Source organism: Mus pahari, chromosome X (assembly GCF_900095145.1).
Source record: "Mus pahari chromosome X, PAHARI_EIJ_v1.1, whole genome shotgun sequence".
Classification (NCBI taxonomy): Eukaryota; Metazoa; Chordata; class Mammalia; order Rodentia; family Muridae; genus Mus; species Mus pahari.
Genome location: NC_034613.1, coordinates 103902497 through 103927064, shown reverse-complemented (window position 1 = coordinate 103927064; position 24568 = coordinate 103902497). Strand labels below are relative to the sequence as shown.

Here is a 24568-nt window from a genome sequence, read left to right as displayed (position 1 = left end):
CAAAGCAGAAGATACACTGATAGATCAAAAAAAAAAGTTTTAGATGCTGATATGTGAGTCAAGATGTGTTTTATAGGGATAAGGTCAGTTCTTATATTTGCTATATAGAGAGAAGAAAATCAAGGGGCAAAATCTCATTCTAGATAGTAAAATGTTTTCTTTTTTCTTTCTTTTTAAGATCTATCCACCCGGGGATCCATCCCATAATCAGACACCAAACACAGACATTATTGCACATGCTAGCAAGATTTTGCTGAAAGGACCCTGATATAGTTGTCTCATGTGAGGCTATGCCAGTGCCTGGCAAATACAGAAGTGGATGTTCATAGTCATCTATTGAATGGAACACAGGGCCCCAATGGAGGAGCTAAAGGAAGTACCCAAGGAGCTGAAGGAGTCTGCAACCCTATAGGAGGAACAAAAATATGAACTAACCAGTACCCCAGGGCTCGTGTCTCTAGCTGCATATGTAGCAGAAGATGGCCTAGTCGGCCATCATTGGGAAGAGAGGCCCCTTGGTCTTGCAAACTTCATATGCCCCAGTACAAGGGAATGCCAGGGCCAAGAAGTGGGAGTGGGTGGGTAGGGTAGCAGGGCAGGGGGAGGGTATAGGGAACTTTTGGGATAGCATATAAAATGTAAATAAAGAAAATATCTAATAAAAAAAATGAAAAAAATAGAAATGCAAAAAAAAAAAAAAAAAAAAAAAAGCAGGGCATGGTGGCACANGCCTTTAATCCCAGCACTTGGGAGGCAGAGGCAGGCAAATTTCTGAGATCGAGGCCAGCCTGGTCTAGAGAATGAGTTCCAGGACAGCCAGGGCTCCACAGAGAAACCCTGTCTCAAAACAAACAAACAAACAAACAACAACAACAACAACAAAAAAAAAGATTTTTTTTTCGCCAGCCTTGGGTTCGAACTTGGTGGATGGTCCCATGGTCCCCAGAGGACCCTTCACTTGATCTTAGGATCACTGGTTAGTAGAACACAACATTAATTCCAAACCAATCTTGACAGGCCTGTGACAGCAGGAACAAGGACATGGGAGCGCTGCCTGATAAGCAGCTCAGGTTCCTGATCTGTGTTGGTATACCTTGGTTTTGAACACACCAGACAGTTCCATGGTCCCCAGAGGAGATACCACTTACCAATTCTAGGCAATGTAACATGCCCAGGATCTTAGGATTCCAGGATCCCAGGATAAAAGTAGCTTGGTCACACCAGGATCTCAGGGTCTCAGAGGATGCGTGACTGCCAAGAACAATAACACACCAAGAATCTCGGGTTCACAGGAACCCGGAATCATAGGATCACAGAGAAAACTGAACTCTGAGGAGTCCTTAATCAACTGGGATTATAGGAGGACAGGCTCCAATCAGATATATTGAGGGCAGCAATGACTTGAGATAATCAGATGGCAGGAGGCAACCATAAGAACAGAAGCAACAGAAACCAGGGTTATGTGGCATCATCAGAACCAATCTCTCCCACCATAGCAAGTCCTGGGTACACCATCACACCAGAAAAGTAAGATATGAATCTAAACTCACTTTTCATGATGATGATGGAGGACTTTAAGAAGAAAATAAATAACTGCCTTAAAGACAAACAGGAAAACATAGGTAAACAGCTAGAAACCCTTAAAGAGGAAACACAAAAATCCCTTAAAGAGTTAACACTACCAAACAGGTGAAAAAAATTGAACAAAACCATCCAGGATCTAAAAATGGAAGTAGAAACAATTGACAAATTACAAAGGGAGACAACTCTGGAGCTAGAAATCCTCGGAAAGAAATCAGGAACCATACATCGGCAACAGAACACAGAGATGGAAGAAAGAATGTCAGGTACAGAAGATTCCATAGAAAACATGGACACAACAATCAAAGAAAATACAAAATGCAAAAATATCCTAACTCAAAACATCCAGGAAATCCAGGATACAATGAGCAGACCAAACATAAGGATAATAGGAGTAGAAGAGAATAGAGATTTTCAATTTAAAGGGCCAGTAAATATCTTCAACAAAATTATAGAAGAAAACATTCCTAACCTAAAGAAAGCGATGCCCATGAACATACACAAAGCCTATAGAACTCCAAATAGACTGGACCAGAAAAGAAATTACTACTGACACATGATAATCAGAACAGCAAATGCACTAAATAAGGATAGACTATTAAAAGCAGTAAAAGAAAAACATCAAGTAACATATAAAGGTAGACCTATTCGAATTACACCAGATTTTTTAGCAAAGACAATGAAAGCCAGAAGATTCTGGACAAATGTTATGCAGATCATAAGAGAATACAAATGCTATCCCAGGCTACTATACTCAGCAAAACTCGATGGAGAAACCAAAGTATTCCATGACAAAACCAAATTCATATAATATATTTCCATGTATACAGCCCTTCAAAGCATAATAAAGGGAAAACTCCTACACAAGGAGGGAAAGAAAGAAAGTAAAGACTTTTTAGAGTTTAATGAAAATGCAGCCACAACATACCCAAACATATGGGACACAATGAAAGTAGTCCTAAGAGGAAAACTTATAGCTCTGAGTGCCACCAAAAAGTAGAGAGAGCACACCCTAGCATCTTGACAGCACACCTAAAAGTTTTAGAACAAAAGGAAGAAAAATTATACCAGAGGAGTGGAGGGCAGAAAATAATCAAACTCAGGACTGAAATCAACCAAGTAGAAATTAAAAAAAAATATATATTCAAAGAATCAACCAAACCAGGAGCTGGTTCTTTGAGAAAATCATCAAGATAAACCCTTACGCAGACTACCTAGAGGGCACAGGGACAGTATTCTAATTAACAAAATCAGAAATGAAAAGGAGACATAACAACAGAACCTGAGGAAATCCAAAGCATCATCAGATCCTTCTACAAAAGGCTATACTTAACAAAACTGGAAAACCTGGATGAAATGGACAATTTTCTAGACAGATATCAGCTACCAAAGTTAAATCAAGATAAGATTAACTATCTAAACAGCCCCATATCCCCTAAAGAAATAGATGGAGTCATTTATAGTCTCCCAACAACAACAACAAAAAAAGCCAGGAACAGATGGGTTTAGTTCAGAGTTCATCACACCTTCAAAGAAGACATAATTCCAACTCTCCTCAAGCTATTTCACAAAATAGAAACAGGAGGTACTCTACCCAATTCATTCTATGAAGCCACAATTACTCTTATACCTAAACCACACAAAGAGCCAACAAAGAAAGTGTACTACAGACCAATTTCCCTTATGAATATCGATGCAAAAATACTCAATAAAATTTTGCATACTGAATCCAAGAACACATCAAAACAATTATCCATCATGGTCAAGTAGGCTTCATCCCAGGGATCTAAGGATGGTTTAATATACTGAAATCTATCAATGTAATCCACTATATAAACAAACTCAAAGACAAAATCCACATAACCATCTCCTTATGTACTGAGAAAGCATTTGACAAAATCCAACACCCATTCATGATAAAAGTATTAGAATATCCAGGAATTCAAGTCCCATATCTAGACATAATAAAAGCAATATACAGCAAACCAGTAGCCAGCATCAAACTAAATGAAGAGAAACTTGAAACAATCCCACTAAATCAGGGACTAGACAAGGCTGCCCACTTTCTCCCTCCCTATTCAGTATAGTACTTGAAGTGCTAGACAAAGCAATTAGACAACAAAAGGAGATCAAGGGGATAGAAATTGGGAAGGAAGAAGTGAAAATATCACTATTTGCAGATGATATGATAGTAAATATAAGTGACCCAAAAAATTCTACCAGAGAACTCTTAAACCTGATAAACAGCTTCATTGCAGAAGCTGGATATAAAATTAACTCAAACAAATCAGTGGCTTTTCTCTACACAAAGGATAAACAGGCTGAGAAAGAAATTAGGGAAACAACACCCTTCACAATAGTTAGTCACAAATAATATAAAATACCTTGGTGTGACTCTAACTAAGGAAGTGAAAGATCTGTATGATAAGAACTTCAAGTCTCTGAAGAAAGAAATCGAAGAAGATCCCAGAAGATGGAAAGATCTCCCATGCTCATGGATTGGCAGGATTTATAGGCAAAATGGCTATCTTGCTGAAACCAATCTACAGATTCAATGCAATCCCTATCAAAGTTCCAACTCAGTTCTTCACTGAGTTAGAAAGGGCAATTTACAAATTCATATGGAATAAAAAAAAAAAAACCTAGGTGAGCACAAACTATTCTCAACAATAAAAGAACCTCTGGTGGAATCACCATGCCTGAACTAAAGCTGTATTACAGAGCAAGTGTGATTAAAAACTGCATGATACTGGCACAGCAACAGACAGGTAGATAAACAGAATAGAACTGAAGATCCAGAAATGAACCCCCACACCTATGGTCACTTGTCAAAGGATCTAACACCATGCAGTGGATAAAAGACAGCATTTTCAACAAATGGTGTTGGCTCCACTGTGGTTATCATGTAGAAGAATGTGAATTGATCCATTCTTTTCTCCTTGTACAAAGCTCAAGTCCAAGTGGATCAAAGAACTCCACATAAAACCAGAGACACTGCAACTTATAGAGGAGAAAGTATAGAAAAGTCTTGAAGATATGGACATAGGGGAAAATTTCCTGAACAGAACAGCAATGGCTTGTGCTGTAAGATCAAGAATCGACAAATGGGACCTCATAAAATTGCAGTTTTTGTAAGGAAAAAGACACTGCCAATAACACATAAAGGCCACTAACAAAATGTGAAAGGGTCTTTACCAATTCTAAATCTGATAGGGGACTAATATCCAATATGTACATGAACTCAAGAAGCTGGAGTCCAGAAAATCAAATAACCCTATTAAACTTGGGGCACAGTGCTAAACAAAGAATTCTCAACTAAGGAATACTGAATGGCTGAGAAGCACCTGGAAAAATGTTTAATACCCTTAATCATCAGGGAAATGCAAATCAAAACAACCCTGAGATTCTACCTCACTCCAGTCATAATGGCTAAGATCAAAAATTCAGGTGACAATAGATGCTAGCTAGGATGTGGAGAAAGAGGAACACTCCTCCATTGCTGTTCGGATTGCAAGCCGCACCAACCACACTTAAAATCAATTTGGCAGTTTCCTAGAAAATTGAACATAATACTACTGGAATATCCAGCAATACCTCTCCTCAGCTTACATCCAGAATATGTTCCAACTTGTTATAAGTACACATGCTCCACTATATTAATAGTAGCCTTGTTTATAATAGCCAAGAGCTGTAAAGAAACCAGATGTTCCTCAACAGAGGAATGGATAGGGAAAACACGTTACATTTACACAATGGAGTACTACTCAGCAATTAAAAACAATGGATTCATGAAATTCTTAGGCAATGGATGTATCTGGAGAATATCATCCTGAGTGAAGTAACCCAATCACTAAAGAACACACATGATATGCACTTACGGATAAGTGGATATTAGCCCAGAAACTTAGAATACCCAAGATACAATTTGCAAAACACATGAAACTCACAAAGAAGGAAGATCAAAGTGTGGATACTTCATTCCTTCTTAAAATGGGGAGCAAATCACTCATTGAAGGAGTTGCAGAGACAAATTTCAGAGCAGAGCCTGAAGGAATGAAAATCCAGAGATGGTCCCACTTGTGGATCCACCCTTTAAACAACCACCAAACTCATTCACTAGGCTGATGCCAACAAGAGCCCACTGACAGGATATAGCTGTCTCCTGAGAGGCTCTGCCAGTGTCTGGCAAATACAGAAGTTTATGATCATAGCCATCCATTGGATGGAAGGCAAGGTCCCCAGTGACAAAGCTAGATTAACACCCAGGCAGCTGAAGGGGACTTAAGCCCTATAGGAGGAACATCAATATGAACTAACTAGTACCCCCAGAGCTTCTTAGAACTATACCACCAATCAAAGAAAACACATGGTGAAACTTGTGGCTTTAGCTATATATGTGACAGAGGATGGCCTAGTCGGTCATCAATGGGAGGAGATTCCTTTGTTCCTGTGAAGGCTCTAGGCCCCAGTAGAGGGGGAATGCTAGGACCAGGAATGGGAGTGGGTGTTTTGGGGAGCAGGGGGAGGGGAGGGGGATCGGGGATTTTTGGAGGGAACCTAGGAAAGGGGATAATATTTGAAATGTAAATAAAAAAAATCTAACAAAATTTTTTTAAAGATTTATTTATTTATTTAATGTATATTAAGACACTGTTGGTATTTTCAGAGATGTCAGAAGAGGGCAATGGATTGATCCCATTACAGATGTTTGTAAGCCACATATGGTTGCTGTGATTGAACTCAGGGACCTCTGCAAGGGCAGTCAGTCAGTGCTTTTAACCACTAAGTAATCTCTCCAGGCCAAATGTCTTCATAGCAAAAGGAAAAATCAGAAAAGAAGAGTAAAATGTTACATGATAAATGATGTACAAAGAGTAGAACTAGGAATATATATTTCATTAAAACTGTCAGAAAGACTTAATCATGTGTAATAGTCAAAAATGCAATGACAATTGCGATGAAGCATGAAAAACGGCTACTGAGATTTTAGACTTATGACCTTACAGTTACAAAATTACACTTTGGTTGGAATGGCAGGAGAAGAGTTTATAAATCAGCCTCATAACAGGCTAAGAAAAAAGTTGTCAGTAAAGATAATTGAAAGAAAATATCACCTCTTGGGGGATACTAAGATACAAAAATTTCTGTCTTCATTTGCAAAGGAGAGTCTGATGAATCTTCTTTTACAATGAAAGGGAAAGATCTGCAGTGAAGAGAGATTAAACATAAATGAAAGAAAAACCTGAATTGAAAAAGTGTGGAAGATAAAAACCAGGGTCCCAAAAAAAGGAGGCAAATCACTTTTGTTGTAACAAGATGAAAAACACAGTAAGCAGAAGTATTTCTAAAAGCTCACATTGAAAAGAGCAAGACAGATGGAAATCCCATGATCATGCTCCCAAATATCAACAATCATATTTGTTAAGTCATACTTGCTAACAAACAATTCAAGAGGATCCCAAATTCAGATTAATATCAAAGGCCTGAACATGTTGCACTCTTCTGTAAGCGACCATTATCAATAATTAGTTCTCTAATCAAAAGCATACAATTAAATTTATCTGTTATAATAAAAAAAAATCCTAGATTGTACTCAACATTGTTCAAAGTAATGAAATACATGTATTGCTTTCAAGTCATCATCAGCAGAGAGTTTTATTTTAAAAGTGTCACCTTAAACTGCAAGGATGTCTGTTAAACATCACGATTAAACATGCCAAAAAAGAAGCCATGTTGTCTAATGCCCACTTACCCCCTGAAACCTCAAACCCACACTTGCTCACTGCCTATATCCCCCTTTTTCTTTTTATTAAACAAGAGAAAGTATACAGATACATGTTGGTAAATGCTGTCTGTATTCACATAGAGACACAATGTAATCTTTGACCCCAATAAACAGAAAGGAAAAGAAAAAAGCTAGAATTCTATGTACTACTATAGAGGGGCCTAGCGAGCTCCAGCCTCCAGCAGAGCCCAGGGAATGGGAGGGCTTTCCTTTTTTCCCACAGGGCACAGTGGTGGTACTGAATCCACAGTTATTGAGACAAGGAAGGATAAATATGAATTTAGAACAGAAATGTGGAGATCTCTTTGCTGTTGTATTTTGCTCAAGATATTTTCTCCCAAATTTGTTGAGAACCATGATGTTGAGACCTCAAAAACAGGGTGACTGAACACAGAGGGACAGGGAGGAAGGGACTGCAACTTGCTCCCAGGGACTGGAGAAAATTAAAAATAAAATAAAAAATAAATAAAAATGAATGTTGGAATCTATCAATCTTCTATACTAGTTATCCTTCCTTCATCCTCCTCCTCTCCTTCCTCCCCTGAATTCTCATTGCCATCTTCTTCACCTTCATCCTCATCTCCTTCTTTATTAATATCTTCCAACCCTTTCTCCTCTTGCTCCTCCTCCTCCTCTTTCTCCTCTTTCTCACCTGCCTCTCGTTCATTTTCCATATCAGGAACCAAAAATACTACAAGGGATTTGACCAAATATCATCTTTGATGAACTCTCCTAACGTCAGCACATGGGTCATAATGGTCAGTAAACCAGGTAAAGAAGTATTCTGGGCTCTTCGTGCTGCCTCTTCCTGCTGGTCTTATTCTGCTTTTGACTTGAGTGTTTTGTCAAATCCTTTCCAGATTTCCATTTGATTTCTCTGGACTTTGAAGATAGGTCACCACTCTCATTCAGATGACATTCTTTGGAGAGAACTTTACTTTCAAAATATGGATTTTCATTGAAATAAAAGTCTGGTCTGTAACCTGATTTAATGTCTTCAAATTATGTCTCTTAACTCTGGTTAAATAATGCAGAGCATCCTCTTCTTCTTCCCACAAGCAGGTCAGACACTTGAGGATGGTTGACAAATGTTGATACCCCAAAATTTGGGACTTTGGCAATCAATTCTGACTTCTGATAAAATGGTTGGCCAAGTTTGTTATATTTTTGTTCTACTTTCAAATTTTCCTCATTGCCTTGGTCATTAAGTGTGTCTTTTTAATTTTGTACGCCATCAATATGTTCAATTGCTTCATGTTGTTCTTTCTCATAGGTCTCCTTGGGCCCCTTCGTGATTGGAGTTGAGTTCCATTTTACTGGCTTTGGCCTTGGGCACAGACATGGTGCCCTTCACAGTAGGGGCAGGGAGTGGGGAGGAGGAGTGAAGAGACAACCAAGAGAGTGGCCAGTGCCTTTCCCTTATGATACAGACTCAGAGCCCAATTTGTTCCTGCCCCTTCTTCCAGGCGTTCACTTGCTTGCCCTCACTCTGTCTGCTTGGCACCACCGTTGCTCATTATGGCAAGCTCTCAGCTGGGGCTATTACTGAAGGAAGGGAGGCAGTAGTTAGATGGGCGACACACCCCGGCTCACTTCTTGATTAGAAATACATGTATAGTTTAACTCTTTTTTTCTTTCAATTATTTTGAATTTTTTATTAGATATTTTCACCATCACCTGAGGTGAGGGTGGGAGGGACTTCAGATGTGGTAGCAGATGGGGAAGATATATAGAAGGGTCAGGAAATTGAAAAGAGGCATGTAGCATGGGGCATGGGGAACAGGGGTAGCCAACAGAAACTCTCAGATGCCAGGAAGGCAAGAGGCTTCCAGGCCCCAACAGGGATGATTTTTAGCTGAAATAACCAACAAAGGGGCAGAGAACCTGTAGAGACCATATGAAGAGGTTAGGCCGGGCCCCTGCTAGAGGGATGAGGCCACCCACCCTTCTCAAAAATTTTAACTCAGAATTGCTCTTATATAAAGGAAATACAGACACAAAGCATGGAGCAGAGACTGAAGGAAAGGCCATCCAGAAACTTCTCCACCTGGGGATTCATCCCACATGCAGACACCAAACCCAGACACTATTTTGAATGTCAAGAAGTGGTTGCTGACAGAAGCCTGATAAAGCTGTCTCCTGAGAGGCTCTGAAAAGTTAAAAATTCAAAATATTATTATTTGATAAATGTAAAATATTGTAGAATAACTGTACAGTATTTCTGTATTTTCTTCAGCTCTTTTTCTTCTATTTGTTTTGTACTGTTTTGTTTGGTTTTAATTTTCTATTACTGTTAATTTTTAGATGCCTGTATGTTTTGTAATGAGAGAGAAAATGAATGTTGTGGGTTTGGGTTGAAATGTACTTGGGGAATAACTGGAAGGAGCTGTGGGAGAGGATACTGTAGTAAGTATATATTGTGTGAAAAATCTATTTTCATTAAAAGAATAAAAATGCAACAAATAGCAAAAAAACATTAAAAGTAAACTAATTTTTCTACCTATATATTTTCCCATGAATTTTTAATACGATTTTGACTTTGGACCTTTTAGTTGATGACAAGATTATTGACATGTTCATTGTTGCCTCTTGAAGTTACAGACTAGGCTCCAATTGGTGAAGATACCATATTCTTATGACAGAGGACTCAAGTGATTCCACTTGGATCTTTCCTAAAAGCCTCATTCTTGTGCTCTAACTTGAGTGGCTCCAGAAAATACTATGTAAGCTGCTAAGGAAAGGAAATAATCACAGAGTACTACTAATTCTAAATACCTGTGATCCCCCAAAGTGACCAGCATTAAGACATAGAAAAAGATAATAGACATTTACATGTTGGTGGCAATCGACAGCTGCCTAAATGGACTTAAGGCACGAACAACACAAAAGAAATGGTGATTAGAACTGGAAACCTAGCCAATTTCTGAGCACATGTGAGGTCATAGACCTTAGAAAAGAATCTACTACCTCCATTTGGCAAGATTAGAATAATTTATTATGTTATTCTAAATTTTATGCATATAACCACAGATTAAGTATCAACAAAGAAGCATCTTTTCACATCAATTGGAGACCATCACAGATAATCACAACTGGGGCCAATGAAGAGATCAAAGTAATGTGGGAAATCCTGTCCCAACAGATACAACTACAATACAGCTCCTCCATTTATAATGATGGGAACAGAGAAGAAGGGGGCAGAAACATTGTAAGGGCCACAGTACTAGAAAGTTTTCCTTAAAACAGTTTCTACCAGGAATGGCTTCATAAACAAAACCAGAATGATGTCAGTGTAAATGGACTTGTTAATGTGGTAGAGGGAATATGTTGTAAAGAAAAAAACTGCATGCAGCTAGTGGGTGTCAGAACATTCCCCTAACTAATAAAGATATCAAAGGACCAATTATTGGGTGAAGAGGAAGCAGGACTTCCAGGTAGGAGAGAGGAAGAGGAAGGCAACAGAAAAACTTCTTTTTGGACTGGAGAGATTATGGAGGATACAATGTAGGTAGGGGAGGTTACAGATCTGCCTAAATCTGCTACTGGAGGATATATAACTTTGAATAGCTTACAAATTAGGATGCTAGTTGCTCTGCCCAGTGATTGTTTTACCTATTGATTCTAAACTAAGATTCTGAGGTGTTTTCCTTCACACAGCAACTCTGCTGGATTCCAGAGAAACGTACAATGGCAGGGAACTTCAGCCAGCCATGCGATTTTGGAAACATGAGGTGTGCGTGGCAGCAGCCTGCAGTGGAATCTTAGCAAGCTGAGTGGAGAGATTTCAGAGCACTGAGTCAGAGTCTGCTGGGCTGAGAACAGGTCAGCCTGTCTACCAGGCTAACAGGCTTACCTGTCTGCTGATCCTATGCCAGCAGTAGCATGGATTGTTATTTAATATTTCATGCTACACTAGTAGACTACTAGGAGAAGGAAAACTACTAGCCTTTCTCAGATAGGAGGTTTGTTACTGGCTGTCCAATGCATAATGGTCAGGTAGGTGTCAAACAATATATAACCAACAACAGAAGTGGAAACAACATATTGTATTTATATATTTATTTGTGTATATAAATGCATATAAACATGCATAAATTAATTACCACACAGAAATGTGTACAATAATTGTGTAAAAGACACAAAGAAACTCAAAATGTGGGAGAGTATGAGAAGAGTTTAAAGAGGGTAGCTGAGAGAGGTTGAAGGGAAGAAAGGGAGGGAAAAAGTGATGTTATTTTATTTCAATTAAGATCATATTGTTAAAGAGCTAGAGAAATGGCTCAGTGGTTAAGAGCATTGGCTGATTCCAGAGGTTCTGAGTTCAATTCCCAGCAACTACATGTTGGATCACAACAATCTACAGAGGGATCTGATGCCCTTTTCTGGCACACTGCTGTACACACGCAGTACTCAGATATTAAATAAATAAATCTTTAAATTAGAAATGACAACAAAAAGCCAATAGATATGATTACTTTGTGCTACATCCAAATTGTTGATAAAATTCAAGATTCAACATAGTACATTATATTTTTGCTATATATAAGTACATATATAGTGCATATATATTACGTGTGTGTATGTGTAATAAAAGTTTCCATCACTGAAAACAATAAAAAGATAACATTTTTATGTTAGAGATAATCAAGCATAAAATATCCCAAACATTACATTCACAATCTCTCTAGAAAATACTAAGTATAGCTTTTCTTGAAGTTTTAATAGTAATATTATATTTATGTCTTATTTTAATTATCTTAGTTTACGGTACAGTATCAGCTCCCCCTCTCTTCCCAGTACCCCCAAAATCAGAACCTCCCCGCAATTCTTCCTATGCTTCTCCTTTGAAAAGGGGAGCCTTAATCGACGTATCACACCCCTCTCCACACCCCTTCCTGCTACCATTGCCCATGTCACCTCAGCTCACCGTAGAAATCCTCACATTCTCTACCACTGAAACCAGACAAGACAGTCCATTTAGGAGAACAGGATCCACAGGTAGGCAGGCAGGCAGGCTGGTAGGCAGGGAGGCAGGCAACAGTTTTAGGGAGAGTCCCTGCTCCTGTTGTTGTAAATCAAACTGCTCAACTGCTTCTCATGTGCAGGGTGCCTAGGTCCATTCTGTGCTCATTCTGGTTGGTGTGCTATATTCACCACAAGACTTTAAGGACAAGTCTCTGGGAGCCCAGAGGGTCCAGATCAGTTGACACTGTTTGTCATCCTGTGAAGTCTCTGTCCCTTTCAGGTCCTTCAATCCTTCTCCCAAGTCTTTCATAAGAAATTGCAAACTCCATCTAATATTTGGCTATAGGTCTCTGTCATTTCTTTATATTGACTTCTGCGCAGATCCCCTCAGAAGATAGTTATGCCTCAACTAAAGAATGGATAAAGAAAATGTGGTTCATTTACACAGTGGGATACTGCTCAGCCTCAGCCATTAAAAACAGAGACATCATGAATTTTACAGACAAGTGAATGAAACTAGAAAATATCATCCAGAGTGAGGCAACAGATAACCAAAAGAACATGCATGGTTAGCATTCACTTATATTTGGATATTAGCTGTAAAGTACAGGATAGCCAAGTTATAATAAACAGACCCAAAGAAGCCAAATAACCCAAGGGAGGATGGTTCAATCTTTCTTGGAAGGGGAAGAAAATAGTTATTGGAGGTTGGATGGAAGGAGGGAACTGTGTGGAAGAGGACTGGATGAGTAGGGGACTGGGTGGGGGATCAGATGTATGGAGAGAAGGGGAGAGGAAAGGCAAATCAGCAGAAGATGGTGGAGGTCAATATCTAAATGTGATAGAGACCTGGGATGGGTGAGGTCCCAAAGGTTCTATGAGGGCAATTCTAGCTGGGACATCTCTCAGTGTGGGCTATGGATCCAGAAGTGGCCACTTCCTGTAGGAATCCCACTGGAGGAATAAGGACAACAATACATCCATAGAACCTTTGACCCAAAATGTGCCGTGTATATGATTTGCAGGGACAAATATAGAACACAGAGGGAGGAAATGCCCAATCATTTCCTGCCTCAAATTGAAGCATATCCCATGGGTAAGAACCAACCAATCCCTGACACTATTAATGATACACTCTTGGGCTTGCAGAAAGGAACCTAATAGTAATACTCTTAAAATGAGAGTTGTAGAGTCCTGTTGATTCCCTTTTGTTCCTGTAACTAAATGATAGAACACTTATATACAATACCTGAGTCATTGCATCCTGAAAGCATTGTTCTTATTAAATGAGAACAATGTTTTCTACATAATCAGGTTGTATTCTGATGTACAAAATAAACTTTAAAAAATATGTTCCCAACTAAGTACTTTTCTGGAAAGGATTTTCTTCATGGTTTTGTAGCAATGGAGTACATTATGACAAAACTCAAGTTTCCCAGTATACGACTGTAAGGACAAGACAAACTTCTGGCTGCCAGCTAAAATGACTGATTACATAAAGAACACTCTTGTACATAAAAGTCGGTAGTTTTTATTAACAGACTTACTTCTTCCACCATATTCTTATAAATTGATTCAAAAGTATTTATCTGAAATGGGTATTTCACTTTATAATCAGTCACCAATATTTGAGTGACAGAAAACTGCTATGTAAAGATCATATACATCAAATGCTCAAAATTATTCTTTATTACTAAACTATATCTATCAGGGGATATGTTTTATTTAACTTATATTTGTTTTAGATAGGACCCTTCTTCTAAATTAAATTTGTTTCTTTAATGATCTCCATAACCATTTGTTTTATATACACTGGGAATATATTTTCGTGATTTGACTAACTGGGGAGCTATTTCAGAGAAATTTTAGTGAGGCCCATATGAAAAGAGATTATCTTGAGAGTTGATAAAAAAATGGTTGTTTTGAATTTAAAATTTTAGATTTAGCATCTGAGCATCACACTCTGTAAAGAAAAGTTTGAATGCCATTGTGAGGAAAGGATATAGCCCTTTGTTATCTGGATCCAAGCCATGCGATTATTGTTCCAAAATAGATTGCCTTTAAGTTGTGAATAAATGCCTTGCTCTTACATGTATTTTAAGCACTTCAAAGTGTCCCACCCTTTTTTCAATCATATGTTTTTTGATTGGTGCATCATTTTGTTCAAATATGAAGTTTGTCCTATGCCTTACATGTGTAAGAAGCTCCTATTTTAGATAGTAATGTAGGGACCTTCATTCCTTGGCATAGATGAGCTATATTTGGCTCAGGTCAATCTGATGAAATTTCAAGCTCAGCAGGAACAAGGATAGGTGACAAAGTTGTTCTGCATTCACAGTACAAGAAATAACTAAAATGAAAAAATCTGGAGTCATATGTATTAGTTTCAATGTAAGCTTTATATCTTAATATCTACACATCATCTTGAATATTAAGTATCTGATTTGTAATAAAATTCAACATTTTAGTTTTTAGCATTAGTATTCATAGGATTATCATAGACCATTGGGATCAATTGAGCTTATTACTCTACCTGAGATAGTATGTCCTTTTGGTCTAAAAAAGATTTTGAAGGCTATATTAAATTATTTCTCAAGTAAAACACAGGCAGCAATTATTTCTGTGCAGAGATTAAAAAAACATGTTGGCTCTGCATGCTTCACTACTCATTGGGGTGGTCCAACAGGGCCACAGAATAGGAGATATAGAGTGGTAAAACTAAAAAGTTTCATACAGTAGGAAGACCAGAGTGTAATTCAAGGTAGTTCAGGCTTTATACATACACCAAATTAATGTGTAAACTATTTATTTAAAGCAAGAGATAAGAAAGAGGCATAAGATTCTCCTTTTAATTGATTAATACTTTTTGGTTAGTTCATCTACTCTGTAGCCTGTGTTTGCTGTGGCTTCACATATGCTATATCATAATGTAGGAGAATGACCAAGCTTCTTAGTCCCTAGCCTGAGATATATTGGTATTCTTCTGTACTTCCCAACTGAAACAAAATTAAGTAAAACAAAATGTACAAATCAATCCAGTAATGGGGAAAGTCATTTCTGGAGCTCAGCTTAGGTTTTGAGGAAGTTATCTCTGTAAAAAAGGCTTCTTAGCACACTATACACATATGGCCCTAAAGGAAGTAAGATGCACATGATTACTTTTCTTAGCAGAGAGTTTGTAATGATGGGAAATATTAGCCATGCCTATTTGTTTGCATGGATGATATAACAGAAAACTGAGCAGAGCCAAAGCAAATATAACGAACCATATAAAGATAAAGAAAATCCCTTTTGTCTGTTGTATTATATATTTGTTGATTTCATCTACATATAAAATGTATTTAAATCCTATCAACTCCACATGTTCCTCTCTAGGTCTTCTGGAACACCCTTTCCATATCCATCTGCCAAATTCATTTCAATCCACTCCCTCCTTCCTTTTCATCTCTATCTTTGTTTATCCACTGGATTCATGTATGTATGTGGCACTGTCAATATTTTCTATTGATTTGGGGTTTTCAGTGTCTACTTTGACCAACAGCTCAAAGTTACCCATGCCATACTTAGCATGAGTCTTTTATATGTTTAGTATCAGAGAGACAAGAAAAAAAGATATTTAATTGTGATTGAGAGTTAGATATAGATTTATTGAGATTTGAGAAATGAAAATTGTCAGATCAGAATTTATAGAGTCTATTGGAAAAGGAAATAAAGTATAATTATTAGGCTGTACTAAAGACTCTTTTGAAGTTTATATACTTCAATTTTGAGCACAAATATTCAAAATTATGGAATTTTTATCTCTACTATCTTTCTATTTAAGGTTCAATATCAAATATACAGATGGCTAGATTTACTCATGTTATTATAATTGAGGTATGAAAAAGTATTAAGGAGTTCAATATATATGCTAGAAATTACAGTTATCATTCTTTATCTGCCTTGAGTATGTTACACATTTACAATGGATGTCTATAATCAAACATGTATATTATATAATTTTCCTACATTTCCATAGATATGATAAATTTTAATCTATAAATTGAACATAGAAAATTACATATCCTTTTATTATTGAATATATATGTATATATGTTAAAGGCAAGTTTATTTCTCTGACAAGTTCACTGGTCCTAAGAAAGGAGGTCGGGGAAGTTGCCATGGGATATCTGGGGTAAAGGGAGAGAAAGAACACAGGTACAGAGAGAAGAAGAAGAGAGATGGAAGGAAGAAAGAAAGAAGGAGGAGGAGAGAGAGGGAGGGAAATGAAGCAGGGCCAGCTAGGGGAATGAGATTCACAGAAAAGTAATAGATTCATAGACAACCCCTGCTTCAGTTGATGGGAAGCGTCATGAAGACCAAGATGAACTTCTGCTACATATGTGCAGGGGGCCTAAGTAAAGCTCATGTTCCCTTTTTGGTTGGTGGTTCACACTCTAGGAGACAACAGGAGTCCAGATTATTTCACTCTGGTCTTTTTGTGGAGACCCTGTCTTCTTTGTGTCCCTTATTCCTCTCCAAACTTCTAAGACTCCCTGATCTCCTTCTAACATTTGGTTAAGGGTATCTGACTATTTTCTGGAGCCTATCAGAGGACAGTTAAGCTAGGCTCCTATCTGCAATCACAACAGGGTATCATTAATTGGGTCAAACATTAATACTTGCCTATGGGGTAGGACTCAATTTTGGCCAGTCTTTTGTTGGTCATTCCCTCCATTTCTCCTCTATCTTTGCAAGTGAATATCTTGTCCATAGGACACATTTTGGGTCTACATTTTTTAGGTGTGTTGCTGTCCTTATGCCTTCTATGGAAGTCCTGCCTGGCTATAGAAATGGTCACTTCAGGATCTATATGGTGCACTACTAGAAGTCACAGCTAGAGTAGCCCTCATAACACCGGGGGTCTCTATCATGACCATCCTAGGTCTACAGATGCCACGACTTCCCATTTTTTCCATTCTCTCTCCCCTGCTCTCCCTATACATGACCTCCCACCTTCTCCTCCCCCTCCCTCTCCCACCCAATTCTCTTTCTCCATTCACTTCTGACATCTATTATATCTCCCTGTTAAGAAGATTACAACCATCCTTCCTTGGACATTCCTTGGCTTCTTTGGATAGTGGATGGCAGCATGGATACCCTGTGTTTTATGGGTAATATCCATTTATAAATACAAATATACCATGTATGCACTTTTGGGTCTAGGTCACCTAACTCAGTATGATCTAGTTCCATTGATTTGTCTATAACATTCTTGATGTCCTGATTTTTAATAGCCGATTAGTATTCCAATGTGTAGATGAATAACATTCTCTTTATTCATTCTTCACTTGAGGGATATCTATGTTGTTTCTAGTATATGATTCTTAAGAATAAAACTGTTAAGAAAATAGTTGAACAAGTATCATTTTTTTTAATATGGTAGGACATCTGTTGGCTTTATGTCCAGGAGTGGTCTGTATGGATCTTGAGGTAGGAATAGTCCCAATTTTCTGAGAAACTAGAATATTGAATTCCAGAGTGGTTGTACAAATAGGCACGCCCACCAGCAATGTAGGAGTGCTCTCGTTGATCCACAGCCTCAACATCACATGCTGTCCCTTAAGTTTTAGGTTTTAGCCATTCTGGTCAATGAAAGGTAGAAGCTTAGAGTCATTTTGATTTGAACTTCCCTGTTGACTAAGTACACTGAACATTTATTTAAGTGAGTCTCTGACATTCGAGAATTGTCTGTTGAGAATTCTACAAGAGAATTTGTCTGTTTAGCTCTGTAACCATATTTTTTTAAAATTTGGGATATTTGTATGAAATTATTCTTACTTAAAAGGATATTTTTCATTTTAAATGGAGCCAACATGTACATAGAAATTTTAAAATAAAATGTTCTTCTTGGTCACACATATTGTTTAAGAAAACCAACTATCTTAACTTCCAATGTTATTTAATTGTTCTTTAAACATTTCACAATAGACAGCAAAGTTTCAATTGTATGCTTTATATTATAAAAAAGAAAAGATAAACATTACTCAGCTGGGAAAGAAAACCATCTTTCTTACTTTTCTTAAAAGTCACCTCATATAACATGAATGGCTTTTCAAATTGTTTATCTACCTACTGTGCAAAAAAAAAGTATTGCTTTTGAGAACCTCACGGATTCATTTTCCATTTGAAAAGAGTTATACAGAGGGTGGTGATAATAAATGTTTAGTATTAATAGTTTTTTAATTTTTTTTATTAGATATTTTCTTTATTTACATTTCAAATGCTATCCCAAAAGTTCCCTATATACTCCACCTACCCCTGCTCCCCTACCCACCCACTAAGATGAAAGGATGGACTATCCAGAGACTACCCCATCCGGGGATCCATCCCATCATCAGCCACCAAACCCAGATACTATTGAACATGCCAGCAAGATTCTTCTGAAGGGACCCTGATATAGTGACCTCTTATGAGGCTATGCCAGTACTTGGCAAACACAGAAGTGGATGATCACAGTCAGCTATTGGATGGAAAACAGGGCCCCCAATGGAGGAGCTAGAGAAAGTACCCAAGGAGCTGAAGAGGGATGCAACCCTGTAGGTGGAACAACAATATGAACTAACCAGTACCCCCTGAGCTCGTGTCTCTAGCTGCATATGTAGCTGAAGATGGCCTAATTGGCCATCATTGGGAAGAGAGGCCCCTTGGTCTTGCAAACTTTATAAGTGTTTAGTTTTATATAATCTAATGTCTACTATGAGATTCCCTACAGATTATGGCTGGTCTTCAATAGCAAGAAAAACAACAGAAAGCCAACATACACATGACAGCTGGACAGCATTCTACTCAATGGTAACATGGTCAAGGAAGAAATAAAAAAAGAAATAAAAGACATTTTAAAATTAAATGAAAATGAAGATACAATATACCCAAACTTAGGGGACACAATGAAAGCAGGGCTAAGAGGAAAACTCATATCACTGAGTTCCTCCAAGAAGAAACTGGAGAAAGCATACTCTACCAGTATAACAGCACAACTGAAAGCTCTAGGACAAAAAGAAGCAAATACACCCAAGAGAAATAGATGGCAGGAAATAATCAAACTCAGGGCTGAAGTCAACCAAGTAAAAACAAAAAGAACTGTACAAAGAATCAACAAAATCAGGAGCTGTTTGTTTGAATAAAATCAACAAGATATATAAACCCTTAGCCATACTTATGTGAGGACACAGAGACAGTACTCAAATTAATGAAATCAGAAAAGAAAAGGGAGCTATAACAACAGAAACAGAGGAAATGATAATACCATCAGATCCTACAATGAAAGCCTATACTCAACAAAAACTGGAAAATCTAGATGAAATGGACAGTTTTCTAGACAGATACCAAGTACCAAAGTTAAATCAGGATCAGATAAAATATATTAACAGTACCATAACACCTAAAGAAATAGAAAGAGTCACTGATAGTCTCCCAACCAAAAAAGAAAGAAAGAAAGAAAGAAAGAAAGAAAGAAAGAAAGAAAGAAAGAAAGAAAGAAAGAAAGAAAGAGTGAGTGAGCTCAGGACCCGATGGTTTGGTGAAGAATTCTATCAGACCTTCAAAGAAACCCTAATCCCAATACTCCTCAAACTATTCTATAAAATAGAAACAGAAGGAACTCTACCCAAAGTGTTCTGTGATGCCAAAATTATTGACACACCTAAACCACACAAAGACCTAACAAAGAAAGAGAACTTCATACTAATTTCCCTTATAAATGTCAATTCAAATAATACTCAATAAAATTCTTGTAAACTGAATCCAAGAAAACATCAAAAAGATCATCAATCATTGTCAAGTAGGCTTCATCCCAGGTTTGCAGGAATGGTTCAATATACAGAAATCCATCAATATAATCCACTATATAAACAAACTCAAAGAAAAAAGAAAAACATATGATCATTTCATTAGATGCCGAAAAAGCACTTGACAAAATGAAACACTTCCTCATGATAAAAGTCTTGGAAAGATCACAAATTCAAGGCCCATACCTAAACATAATAAAAGCCATATATACCAAACCAGTAGCCAATATCAAACTAAATGGAGAGAAACTTGAAGCAATCCCACTAAAATCTGCCCACTTTTTCCCTATCTGTTCAATATAGTACTCAAAGTCCTAGCCAGAGCAATTACACAATAAAAGGAGGTCAAGCAGATACAAATTGGAAGGGAAAAAGTCACAATATCACTATTTGCAGATGGTATGATAATGTAGTTAATTGACCCCCAAAATTCCACAAGAGAACTCCTATACCTGATAAAGAACTTCAGTGAAGTAGCTGGATACAAAATTAACAGAAACAAATCAGTGGCCTTTCTCTACACAAAGGATAAACAGTGTCAGAAAGAATTTAGGGAAAGAACACCCTTCAAAATAGTCACAAATAATATAAAATACCTTGGTGTGACTCTAACTAAGGAAGTGAAAGATCTATATGACATGAACTTCGAGTCTGAGAAGTAAGAAAGCAAAGAAGATCTCAGAAGATGGAAAGATCTCCCATGCTCATGGATGGGCGGGAGTAATATAGTAAAAATGTCCATCTAGCAAAAAGCAATCTACAAATTCAATGAAATCACCTTGAAAATTTCAACTCATTTCCTCATAGAGTTAAAAGAGCAATTTGCAAATTCATTTGAAATAACAAAAAAAACCTAGGATAGTAAAAACTATTCTTAACAATAAAAGAACTTTTGTGGAATCACCATCCCTGACCTTAAGCTGTACTACAGAGCAATTGTGAGGAAAACTGCATGGTATTAGTACCATGACAAGCGGGTAGATCAATGGAATAGAATTGAAGACCCAAAAAAGAACTCACCCACCTATAGCAACTTGATCTTTGACAAAGGAGCTTAAAACCATCCAGTGGAAAAAAGACAGCATTTTCAACAAATGGTGCTGGTTCAACTGGCAGTTAACATGTAGAAGAATGCAAATTGATGCATTCTTATCTCTTTGTACAAAGTCAAGCCCAAGTGGATCAAGGACCTCCACATACAACTGGATACACTGAATAATAGAAAAGAAATTGGGGAAGAGCCTTGAGGACATGGGCACAGGAGATAATTTCCTGAACAGAACACCAATAGCTTATGCTCTAAGATCAAGAATTGACAAATGGGACCTCATAAAATTGCAAAGCTTCTGTAAGGCAAAGGATACTCTCAATAGGACAAAACAGCAAACAAAAGATTGGAAAAAAGCTTTATCAACCATACATTTAATAGAGGGCTACTATCCAATATATCCAAAAACAAAGGAGTTAGAATCCAAAGAACTAAATATCCCTATTAACAGTTAGGCTACAGAGCTAAACAAAGGATGCTCAACTGAGGAATACCATATGGCTGAGAATCATCTAAAGAAATGTTCAACATCCTCAGTCATCTTGGAAATGCAAATCAAAACAACCCTGAGATTCTACGTCCTACAAGTTAGAATGGCTAAGATCAAAAACCCTAGTGACGGCAGATGCTGGTGAGAATATAGATAAAAAGGAATAATCCTCCATTGCTGGTAGGATTGCATGCTGGTACAACCACTCTGGAAATCAGTTTGGCAGTTTCTCAGAAAACTGGACATAGTACTACCTGAGGACCCAGCTATTCTACTCCTGGGCATATACCTAGAAGATGCCCCATCATATAATAAGGACACATGCTCCACTATGTTCATCATAGCCATATTTTTAATAGCCAGAAGCTGGAAAGTGCTGAGATGTCCCACAACAGAAGAATGGATACAGTAAATGTGGTTCATTTATACAATGGAGCATTACTCAGCTATTAAAACAATGAATTTATGATATTCTTAGGCAAATGGATGGAACTAGAAAATATCATTCTGAGTGAGGTGATCAAATCACAAAAGAACACACATGGTATGTAATCACTGATAAATGGATTATTAGCCCAGAAGTTCAGAATACCCAGGATATAATTCACAGACTATGTGAAACTCAAGAAGAAGGAAGAACAAAGTGTGAATTCTTTGGTCCTTCTTATAAGGGGGAACAAAAAACCCACTGGAGGAGTTACAGAGACAAAGTATGGAGCAGAGACTGAAGGAAAGGCCACCCAGAGACTGCACCAGGTGATATATCCCATATACAGTCCTTCCCCAGTATTGAGTTAGCTAAAGAAAATGCAGACACTGGAGCCAGGAGTCTGGCTTTGCTACATTTGCATCTTCCTGCCGGAGAACTGAGAAATGCCTGTCCATCCACTGAGCTGCTGAAGAGCCTACTTTGCAACTCAGTCTAGCTGAAACAAGCAACAGAACCCAGCAGAAACAAAGGGATGGGTCCTTGGGTTTTCCCACATATATTCAGGGCTGTACTTTTAAAAGTTGAGCCTTGATCAGGGAACTTCTTCTTGGTTCATTATTTCTCTCTTTGTCCTTCCCCATCCATCTCCAGCTTTCCTTTCAGGAACCCAGTAACCCATGGCCACTGGCGGCTATGGTGGTACCTGAAAGAGTGGCCTGAAAATGGAAAGATAGACTGAGGGACACTGTCTTGGTGGGCCCCCAGAGAAAAGGGAAGATGGTATTCTCCACGGTAAGCAACATACAGCATTAAGTTAGCACTACAAATTTCATCTTTTGAAAGTTGTTAATTGCAAGGTTGCAAAAAGGATACAGGCTAGACAGTGTTGGTGTTGACCCAATGCTAATATCAACTAGGGGTTGACAGTGGAAAATGGGACTGGAAACTTCTAAACAGGTTTTTATCGTCAGTAAAGAGCTGCATCAGGAGAGATGAACAGGGCTTAAATTAAATCAAAATAAATTAAGATAAAAAGAATAAAAAAATGAACAAATAAAAAAGGGACATACTAGATATACAAATGATGAGAGAGAGGGGGGGAGGGAGGGAGGGAGAGAGAGAGAGAGAGAGAGAGAGAGAGAGAGAGAGAGGTCAAGTAAAAATGAAAATGGAAAAATGGAATTGGGAGCTCTACTAGGGACAAAAGGAAATCTGGGGATTCCCTGCTTTCTCTTGGCCCCTATAGGAGACATCCTTATTTCTGGTTACATCAAGTTCTCTATGCTGTCTGTATTGTTTGTGTTTGGTGCACCAGTCTGTCCACGTGTCAATTTGTTTCTGTTTTTGTTTTGTTGTCTGAATGACTGTTGTCCTATGTTTCAGGTTAAAAAGAAAAAAAAATGGTTTAAACTTTATCTACTGGCTAACCACCTCTTGATTCAGTCTCATTTTACACAGCAGAAGTTGATTTAAGTTTTCCTGCACCCTTAGCCAGGAGTCAAGTATAGCAGGAGAGGCCCTGCTGACAAGTTGCTTTTAAGAGGGTCAGCAGCCCTGGTGTTCCCTTGTACTGGGTCATATAAAGACCAAGGGGTCTCTCTTCCCAATGATGGCTGATTAGGCAGGACCAAGAAGTGGGAGTGGGTGGGTAGGGGAGCAGTGGGAGGGGGTATAGGGGACTTTGGGGATAGCATTTGAAATGTAAGAAGTAAATACCTAATAAAAATTGGAAAATATAAAAAAGAAGGTCAGCAGCTTCTTAAGTTCTCAGGCAAATAAGCTGAATGTTGTTTTTCCTAGAAAATCTCTGCAGTTGTGATTATTGGGTTCAGCAAGTGACAAAGTGCTTTTCTCTTGAAATTATACCTAGAAAAATGAAGTCTTGTTTGGTCTAAATTTATAAGATCTGTGTAGCTGCTTCATCTGGTTTATATCTGGTTTTAACATATAAATATGTTCTGCATGTCTTGGTCATTAGAGTATTAGATTATAAGTTATTGGGTATGATAGAAAAGGTGTAACATTGGTAACAAGAAAGTTAGCTTAAAACTGGTAACTCAGAGTTGAAATCATTTTAAATAACAACACATGGCCTGAACCAGCCCAGGAAAACCATCCCTCTAAAGATACTTCTAAATTGGGATAATACTTTATGTAATTCTTACCTATAGAAACTAGATTTATAAGCAATAAGATTTAAAAGAATGTCTCTTTAATGAAGCATTAGAATTGCCCTGTCATGCATTCATATATAAGAATTGGCAGCCAAACTTTGTAATGTGAAAGTAATGCTTTTGCTATTGATTATAAAGAGAATGGATTGTTTAAAATTGAGTTTTACTTTCCAAAAGTTATGGCTATGCCATAATATTGCAAAGGAAACTTAAAAATTATGGTTGAAATTGCCAGTATTCCATTGATTGCTGTTTGCAGTTTGATC

The 24568-nt window shown here is 37.7% G+C and overlaps 1 pseudogene; it reads right to left on the bottom strand.

Annotated features, from left to right (window-relative positions):
* Positions 1-7854: 7854 nt before the first annotated feature.
* Positions 7855-8708, bottom strand: LOC110314475 (annotated as a pseudogene).
* Between the last annotated feature and the right edge of the window lie 15860 nt (positions 8709-24568).